General features: G+C 44.8%; 1 pseudogene; it reads right to left on the minus strand.

The window, feature by feature from the left end:
• The window catches only part of LOC136172516 (voltage-dependent anion-selective channel protein 3-like), a 28,167-nt pseudogene extending 21,119 nt beyond the window's left edge, over positions 1–7,048 (minus strand).
• Positions 7,049–8,440: the final 1,392 nt, after the last annotated feature.

Raw genomic sequence — 8,440 nt, forward strand, 5'->3', positions numbered from 1 at the left:
TAAGGACTATTTAACTTGGACCAAATTTTCCTGTTGTCTTTCTCCTGCAGATTCCTCAAGATAAAGTGACACATCTTTATATTTTAACATTCCTATTTCTAGACTTAATGGGGTGCACTTCTGTTTTCGTTTTTTATTGTAACATCAAGAAAAAGAACTTCCTTGTACATTGAAGTTTCTCAAGTTTGTAGATGAGTTTTATGGATTGCACTTAATTTGTCTGCTTTCTGGTGATAGAGAGTGGCTCTTCCTGTAACTCCCACTGAGGCATCTTCAATTCAGACTGCAGGCACGAGTAGCTTTAAGAAGTTTTCCTCTGGAGAGCTGACTCCATCTCTGGTGTATAAGTTTATGTCAACTTCAACTGCCCAAGTGGCACTTGTCTGAATTGAGTGCATTGTCCTAGCCTTATCTTTAGGCTGGGACCAAGAAGTGGGGAAAATGGTGGGAGGAGGGTGGAGTCAAATTGGAAATGAGGTGGTGTGTGGTAGAGAAAAGTCATAAAGAACACTGTGCACAGATTTATGAAACAACTTAATATGTCTCTGAGTTCATCTAACTTAGAGCTTATTGAGCTTCTTGGATGTTCATACTCATATCTTTTGTCAAATTTGGAAAAATTTTTAATCATTATTTTAAAAAATATTCTCTTTCTTCCTTTCTCTCTCATCTTCTTCTAAGACTCCCCTGATCCATAAGTTGGTCCACTTGATGATGACCCACAGGCTCTGTCCACTTTTCTTCAATTTTTCTTCTGGTTCTCAGACTTGATAATTTCCATTGTCCTATCTTCAAGCTCACTGATTCTTACTTCTGCCTGCTCAAATCTGCCTTTGAATCTCTACAGTGAATTTTTCAGGTTATTGTAACTTTCAGCTCAAGAATTATTTTTTAAAGTTTTCTCTCTCTTGATATTTTTATTTTATTCACCAATTGTTTTCCTGACTTTCATCACATTTTCCTTTTGTTCTTTGAGCATCTTTAAGACAGTTATTTTAAGGTCTTTGTCTAGTATATCTGCCATCTTGGCTTTTCCAAGTTCAGTTTCTGCCGATTTTTTTCCCTTTGAATGGCTCATACTTTATTGTTTCTTTGTATGCCTTTTTTTTTTTTTTTTTTGGTAGTTGAATACTGGATATTTGAATATAATAATGTGGAAACTCTGAAAGTCAGATTCTCCCCTTTCCCCAAGGCTTTCTGTTTTTATTTTTACTTTTTATTTATTTTTTACTGTAAACTGTCCCTGTGCTGAGGATCAGCCTGAGATGTAAACTTAAAGGTCTTCTTAGGTCTTTTCTGAGCCTTTGGCTTGCACAGTTACTTTCTAAGTTTCCTCATATACACAGTTGTTTTTGAATGTCCTAGTGTTTAATGTCAGGCTCCCAAAAGAGGGACAAAAAAAACAAAAAATGAATTGTGTAGGGGAGAGTGTCAGCCTTTTATTATATATATGCTTATACATGTTATATATATATATATATTTACCATGCTCTGCATGGCTTGTAAGATCTCATTTCCCCAAGCAGGGATTGAACCTAGGGTATGGCAGTGAAAGCTCAGAATCCTAACCAAAAGGCCATCAGAGAATTCCCTGGTGGAGAGCACTCCCTCACCTTTTAAATTCGCCCAGAAACCTGTTCAGTCAGAAAGGGAGAGGCTTGCAGTAATGGGAGGAGGTGCAATAACCATGACTGTTTGCCTCTTGGTCTGCGCTTCTGTGTTCAGAAGCAGCAATCAGATCACTGGTCCCTGACATTTGGAGGATAGGGTCCTTTTTGCTCACACTGGCTCCTGGAAGCTGTAGGCAAGCTCCTCTAGGAACAAAGGCACAGCTGCCTACCTACCAGGAGGTTAGGGTAGGAGATTGGTAATTGCTACTGTGCTAAGAACTGAAATTGACTGAATTAACTGCAATTTACTATCCAAGTCTTCCCCTGGAAGTTGCAACCCTTCCATAAACTCCAGAGTTCCAAAATAGTTACATCAGACAGATTCTTCTGGTGCAGTTGTTATTTAGTTGGGCAGATAGATTCCAGGTCCTTCCTATTCTGCCATCTTCCCAGATTCCTCACTGTGTATACAGTTTTATAGGCTGCGAATACCTCTAGGAATTTTCTGTGACTCCACGAACAAAGTCAGAAAATAGAGATTCAGAAAAGATGTGAAGACATCATTGTTGCCCTTCAGGGTTTCTGGCGTCTCATTCTCCGTCCCTGCTGTGTATCACCTCTCTAGGGTTACCTCCTCCTTAGCTTTTAAGTACTTGGTGCCATCTTGTTCATTATCTCCTTCCCTAATAACCTTAGAAAGGGTTTGATGTTAGTCATTTACATAAATTCTTACTTTTCTTTGCTTCTTTTCAAACTGGATGATCTCTCCTCAACTTTAAGCAACAACTATCCTGATATCTAACTCTTCAAAATAAAAGTAATCTGATTCCTATCTGATTGCCTATCAAAATAAAAGTAATCTGATTCCAACTATATGTGCTTTATTGTAAATAATATGTGACTTCTTCTTCTTTAGGGTAAAGATTTTCAGCCTTAGTGCTGCTTCAATGAGACTTTTGCATTTTTAGCCTTCTGTTTATAAATGTGAGATGAAAGGATTTGTCCCGAATTTAGTTTGAATTGCACCAAAAGCAGACCCTCACATCAAAATTTGGGTGTAGGTAGTTTCCTCTGGAAACAAATCAGAGGAGAATAGTAAGAGAATGAGGAATGAGACAGAGAAGGGAGAAGAGCCAGTAAAGTGTGTGTTTAAGAGCAAGTTACTCCTTTTTCTGAAGATTCTTTTTTTTTATTTTAAATGCATTTATTTTTTAATTGAAGGACAATTGTTTTACAGAATTGTGTTGGTTTCTGCCAAACGTCAGCATGAATCAGCCATAGGTATACATATGTCTCTGCCCTCTTTGAACCTTCCTCTCATCTCCCTCCCCATCCCACCCCTCTAGGTTGTTACCAAGCCCCAGCCCTGCGAGTTTCCTGAGTTATACAAGCAAATTCCCATGGCTATCTATTTCACATATGGTAATGTAAGTTTCCATGTTACTGTCTTCATACATCTCACCCTCACCTTCCCCACCCCCCTACCCCTGGGTCCATAAGTCTGCTCTCTAGGTCTGTGTCTCCACTGAAAAGTAAATTACTCTTAAACTGTGGGCTAGTGCCCACTGCTGGGCACCCTCTGAGACACATTCCAGATCACGTTCCAGCACTGTCCCACCAAGTGACAAGAAGCTGCGGTACTGATCTTCCAACTCACATCCCTTCTTAGGGTGGGCAGCTCTGCAGATAGTAACTGCTTTCTTGTGCAGAGTACACATTACCGTGACCAGAGAAAGCCCGTAGGGAGGGAGACACAGGTGTCTGAGTTAGAAGCAGTCAGTACCTATGGGAACTGCCCATTGAAGATGCTTGTAAGTTCAGTGTGGGCCGAGGGGATATGGGTGGGATACCCATAAGGTCTGCTGCTGTCCCTGACTTTCAGGCACCAAATAGCTAAATTCATTGTATGAAAGATCATAGTTACTGCTCTGGCCATGTCTGTGGAATGCTGAGTTGTATGAATACAGAGAGCTTAGGATGGGGATCTGGGCAAGAATGAGGATCCTGAGAGCTTACTCCTTGACACCTCTGGCTCTGTTGTGGTCTTTTTCTGTTGTGCCAAGGCCCGGGGTTCAATTATTGCTTTTGGTCTAGCTCTGTGTTTTCAGGGCATTCTCCTTCAGTCTCTCTACATGTTGGCTTCCTTAACCATAGAATTAATTAGAGATGCAAACATCGGGCTCATAGAGATATTTAGGAGATAATCTACATGAAAGCATTTTCCCGTGTGCTCAAAATGCATTTTCCCCCTTCCTTATAGCCCTCTCCCTTCCTATCTTTCGCTCCTTCCCTTTTGCTAGACTCTCAAGTACATATTTTATTTTCCCGCAAAGCAGACATTATTTTAGCTGGTTTTAATGGTAGTTTCATACCCCAAGCCCTATTTTCTGCTGTCCTTTATTATTTCTGACAGTGGAGGTTTTAAAGTAGAGTGTGTATTTGGAACACAGGCTTATCATTAATAGAGGCTTTCCAACACAGAATCACGTGGAGCCTTCACATCAAGAGGCAAGCCTGAGCTCTGAGCTCATGTCCCTCAGAGGTGGGGGGAGAAGCCAGCTACCATGATGTTCTTGCCGGTGATGGAGCCGGCTTCTGGAGAGCACAGGAAGGACACTGGTTCTGCACAGTCCTCGGGCCACCCAGCTCTGAATGGAAAGAGGAGGTGGGGCTGAGAGTGATGACACCTCCCCGTGAGCCCTGGGCTCCTCTGCGATGCTGTGAAGTTGACCCCCGTGGGGATGAGTGGAGGGCTGCACGAGTGGAGACATGACTCCTCAGGGACTTTTACTCATCCCAGGACTAGGTGAGTCATCAGATCTCAGAAAGAGGAATGGGTAACAGCCTGCAGAGAGATGGTATATGATCTTTTGTCCATCGTGAAGTTTCTGGGGTCATGTTAATCCAAATCTACAAAGGACACTGCCTCACTCACAGCCTGCCTCTGTATTTCATGGAGTCACTTTATACGAGGCAGAAGGCTGAGTCCTCAAATAGCTAAAGGAGAAGTCAAAAGTTCACCAGTGCTTATACAGATGGAGTCACATGGGCTCCACATCATACAGGCCTGTGTCTTTGTGAAAGGGCTGATGAGGGACACTCTGGGCTGGTCCTTCACAAAGGACTAAAGTCCTGATTCTACTGTTGATCCCAAAGGCTGTGGATGAGAGCCTCAGAAGAGAGTCCACAGGTCCAGGTCTGAGAGTCCAGGTCCCTATGGGACACGGCCTGGCGGGGGAAGGCACCCTGGCGCTCAGAGAGGCAGGAGCAGGAGCTGTTCTTGGTTCTCACCCCTTGGCAAAAACTCCTGGCACCAGACTATTCACCCAGATGTTTGGTGCCACTTCTTGGTGTATCCCAGCAGGGTTGTTTTATTGACATTGTAGACCCCTTGTTTTTGTGAACAGAAGAGGAAGCAGATGACATACATGGTAACTGGCAGGAGAGTTTCAATTGATTTCTAAGCTGTGTCTAGAAATATATCCCTCCAGCAGCAATTGTAGAGACCTTTGATAATGTCATTGTGTGTCCTTTCTGGAGAAGGAAGATCTGAGACACTCACCCAAATTTTATGGAGATGTGCCCCACCCAGCAATGGCCTGCCCTGGGATCTTGCTGGCCCTCTAAACTTCTCTTGGCAAATGGAGTGGTGTCCTGTCTCTGAGTCTAAAGCCATAGAACTTCATACTTACAGCTTCTGGGCGTACACCCCAGTGGAGAAGCCAGAACCACAGAGCTTCCCCTGGAAAGAGAAAGAAGGGAGTCAGATATGAATGGGGCAAGTACAGACAGCTGGAGCATGAACAGAAGTGGAGACTGAGGACAGTGAAGGAGAGTAAGAGGAGCTTAGGTCAGGGTTAGAGTCCTCTCCTGCCTCCCTCCAGCTGTGTCTTCTAAGAGCATCCTGAGGGCCAGGGCCACCTTTCAGTTTTCACGCTGCCCTCGAATGCTCAATGTCCACTAAGGAGTATGTGTGTGGACACTTTTGTGAAATATAGCCAAAGTTTGCCTTTATTCTAGGCTACAAGCACAAGCTGGAACCAAGACTGCCAGGAGAAATATCAATAACCTCAGATATGCAGATAACACCACCCTTATGGCAGAAAGCTAAGAACTAAAGAGTCTCTTGATTAAAGTAAAAGAGGAGAGTGGAAAAGCTGGGTTAAAACTTAACATTCAGAAAACTAACATCATGGCATCTGGCCCCATCACTTCTTGGCCAATAGATGGGGAAACAATGGAAACAGTGAGAGACTTTACTTTTTTGGGCTCCAAAATCACTGCAGATGGTGACTGCGGCCTTGAAATTAAAAGACACTTGCTCCTTAGAAGAAAAGCTGTGACCAATCTAGACAGTATATTAGAAAGCAGAGACATTACTTTACTAGCAAAGGTCCATCTAGTCAAAGCTATGGTTTTTCTAGTAGTCATGTATGGATGTGAAAGTTGGACTATAAAGAGAGCTGAGTGCTGAAGAATTGCTGCTTTTGAACTGTGGTGTTGGAGAAGACTCTTGAGAGTTCCTTGGACTGCAAAGGAGATCCAACCAGTCCATCCTAAAGGAAATCAGTCCTGAATATTCATTGGAAGGACTGATGCTGAAGTCGAAACTCCAACACTTTGGCCTCCTGATGTGAAGAACCGACTCATTGGAAAAGACCCTGATGCTGGGAAAGATTGAAGGTGGGAGGAGAATGGGATGACAGAGAATGAGATGGTTGGATGGCATCATGTAGTGGACATGAGTTTGAGCAAGCTCTGGGAGTTGGTGATGGACAGGGAAGCCTGGTGTGCTGCAGTCCATGGGGTCACAAAGAGCCAGACACGACTGAGAGAATGAACTGAACCAAACTGAATCTCTATTTTTGGCTTGAGGGTGTTCTCTACCAGTCATGTTTAGGAGTAATATTAAAAGCTCTTCCCAGTGGATCTTTTGGAATCTCAGTCCCAGAAGTTCCGTGTTCCCAAGGTTATAGTTTTGGGGTTTTTTTTTTTTTTTGACATTAAATTTCTTTTTTTTTAGCAGCACATTGGTACCTTAGTTCCCCAACCAAGGATCCAACCCACACCCCCTACGCTGGAAGGCAGAATCTTAACCTCTGGGCCCCTGGGGATATTCCCCCATGTTATAGTTTTGAGATAACCACTCTCCCTCAGAGTGGCCATCAGCTGTTCTAGGCCCTTGCCCTTCACATGTGGGACACGGTGCCCTTTACGCTCAGGCCCTCCTTTTGCAGCGCTGCCACCGCCGGGCCCATGTTCCGTTGCTTCTCGCTGCTGACCACCACATGGGCCCCATCCATCCTGGGGCAGATGCCTGGTGATGGTGAAACTGATGCTGGGAGCAGAAGTGGAGAGGATGTGACAAATCGGCTTGGGGCTGAGCCCCTCTCTTCAGGCTTGTCTTTCTCTGAGACCTGGTCCCCTGCCCCTGCCATTTGGATTCCTCCACAATCCAGAGCTGATAAGCCCTCTCTTACCTATGGATGGTGAGAGGACTAGGAGCGATGGGTGAGTCAGGGGATGAAGCAAGTAGCTCAGGGTCACTCGTTACCCCATGGACCCTCAGAGGGGCTCTTACCCACTGTGGACCATGTGATTATGGTAACCTGACTGATTAACTTGATTGACTGATGTCCTTCTGCTCTTGGCTCCGCTGCTGGTGCTCCTCCAGGAGAGAGGCTGTGAGGGGTAGGAGGCCTAGGTTGCTGTCTTAAAACATGCTGGCCTCTCTCGGGTCACCCTCTTGATGAACTTGGCCTAGGGAGGTCTCTGATGGAGATTATGTCAGATCTAATAGGTAGCTTTCCACTTTCATCCTTGCCAGCTGATGTTGACCTCTTTCTGCACCTGCCTCACATGTTTCTCTGCCAGAACATGCCTGACGAGCATTCTATTCTTTAAGATCCTGTCCTGCCCCGACCCCCCAGCCCCTGGCTCTGTGGTTGGAACACAACTGGCATTATCTGTGTTTTCTTAGCAACTAAAAATTATTTTGCATTCTTAAATTGCCTATTCCTATTGTTTATGCCTAAAACATTCTCTATCTCATAGTTTTCAAACTGTGTTGGGTCTATGAAGCCTTTTTAAGAGCTAGGAAAGCAGAAGTGAGGTGGGGGCTGTGACTGTGTTGCTCTGCCCCTGAGCTTCATTAAGCAGGGCTGCGAGTGGCTTGTTATTTGCGGTGGTGACTGTGCCTCCCTTCTCTCTGCCGTGTCTTCCCTGGGGGTCTGCTTGGCGGCAGCATCATCTCCCATAGAACCCAAGCTATAAGGATCAGGCGAGTCCTGAGGCTGAAATGTTGGGTGAACCAGTTTACCTCACCCTGACAGGCATGGTCCTAAGCTCAGGAGATGCCACAGAGAACAAGAGAGACTCAGGTCTGGCCCTCAAGGAGGTTACCTTCTAGTGGGGAGGCAGATGGTGAACAAAGAAATACACAGGTTGTAGAGAGGTAAGTGCTGGGAGGTTAAGCCAGGAAAATATAGGGCAGAAGGCGCTGGCTTGCAGCTTTCTAAGGGGGTCAAAGAAGGCTTTTGAGGAGGTGACTTCTTTTTTAAAATATTTATTTATTTATTTATTTTTGGATGTGCTGGGTCATCATTGCTTTATGCGCTTTCTCTAGTTTGAGCGAGTGTCGGCAGCTCTTCCTTATGGTGAACCTGCTTCTGATTGTGGTGGCTTCTCTTGTTGCAGAGCACCAGCTTAGTTGCTCTGCGGCATACGGGATATTCCCGGATCAGGGATCAAACCTGTGTCTCCTGCGTTGGCAGGTGGATTCTTGTCCACTGCGCCACTAGGGAGGTCCAGGTGACTTCTGAGTGGAGACC

Source organism: Muntiacus reevesi, chromosome 7 (assembly GCF_963930625.1).
Source record: "Muntiacus reevesi chromosome 7, mMunRee1.1, whole genome shotgun sequence".
NCBI lineage: Eukaryota > Metazoa > Chordata > Mammalia > Artiodactyla > Cervidae > Muntiacus > Muntiacus reevesi.